Below are 1,245 nucleotides of genomic sequence, written 5' to 3'. Positions count from 1 at the left end.
TGTGAACAGTTGTTTATCTTTATCGTACCTTGTCTTATTTTGATTATGTAGTGAACTGACCCCGTTGTTTTTTTGTAAAATCTGTGGTGATCCATTCAGGGATGTTGAGCAGATTGTGACAGGTGATGATGGTCTTTAGCTTTGGGGACGAGATGGGAGTCATTACTTCGAGTCTAGCTTCCGCTGTCATGAGATTTACTGTTTTAGTTTCAGTTGTTGAGTACTAGCGAAATTTTGTTTTGGTTTTGGTTTTGGAACTTGTAATCATTAACTTTAACTTTATACTTAATTAAATGTTTTGGAATGGTAACTTTGATATGCTAGCATCGGGAAACCGAGATGGTAGCAGTCTCCCATGCTAGGGTGGTCTTGGTAAGATACCTTGGTATGTGAGGGTGTTACATCAGAGATGATAATACCTGTTTTATTTGTGGCTACGATTTGGAGGATCTGGATCACTTGTTCTTCAGATCCAGGTACAGTAAAGAAGTCATAGACCTGGTAGGGAATCAGATTGGAATGCGGATTCCTTATAGTGACATTATGAGGTGGATATTGAGTATAAGAGGGACTAAGGAAGACAAAGGTGTTTTAAATGGAGTGATAAATGCATTTATATACCCGATTTGGCAGTAAAGAAACTCAAGTAGGGTGAATGCATGTGTGATGAAACCTTCGAGACTCGTGAATCAAGTTATTCAAGATCTGAAATTTCGCTTCAAAGCTTTAACCAGGGATAACGGAAATGATAATGGTAATTTAAGAAGATCGATTGATGGCTGATGGTTTTTGATGCGTTTAGCGATGGAAAGCAAGATGGATGAAGAAGATGAAGAATCACTTTCGAATCGAGCTAGGATTGTCTAAAACTGGGGATTTCTGATTTTGTTGCTTATCTTCTTTCCCTCATTTGTTTTTGTTGTCTCGGTACTTTGGTGGATTGGGCTTTGCCCAACTCAAATTGCCTGTTTGGATAATTGGGCCGTTTATATGGGCTGATTTGTCCTTGTATGGGTGACGGTTATACATATTTATACGACTTATATTTTACAAAAAAGAAAGGGTAAATAAAAAAATAGTTTTAATAAGCAGTTCTGATAGTAGACAATTTTTAAGATAACTCGGCAACCAATTTGAACAATAGAATGCGTTATGGGGAAAAAAAAATCAACATTTACAATATTATAAAATTTATATTTACTAGAAAATAGGGAAATATTTGTTTCAAAACCAAGAAGACGCGTA

The sequence above is a fragment of the Silene latifolia genome, chromosome Y, assembly GCF_048544455.1.
Source record: "Silene latifolia isolate original U9 population chromosome Y, ASM4854445v1, whole genome shotgun sequence".
NCBI lineage: Eukaryota > Viridiplantae > Streptophyta > Magnoliopsida > Caryophyllales > Caryophyllaceae > Silene > Silene latifolia.
Note: the sequence above shows the minus strand (reverse complement) of the source record.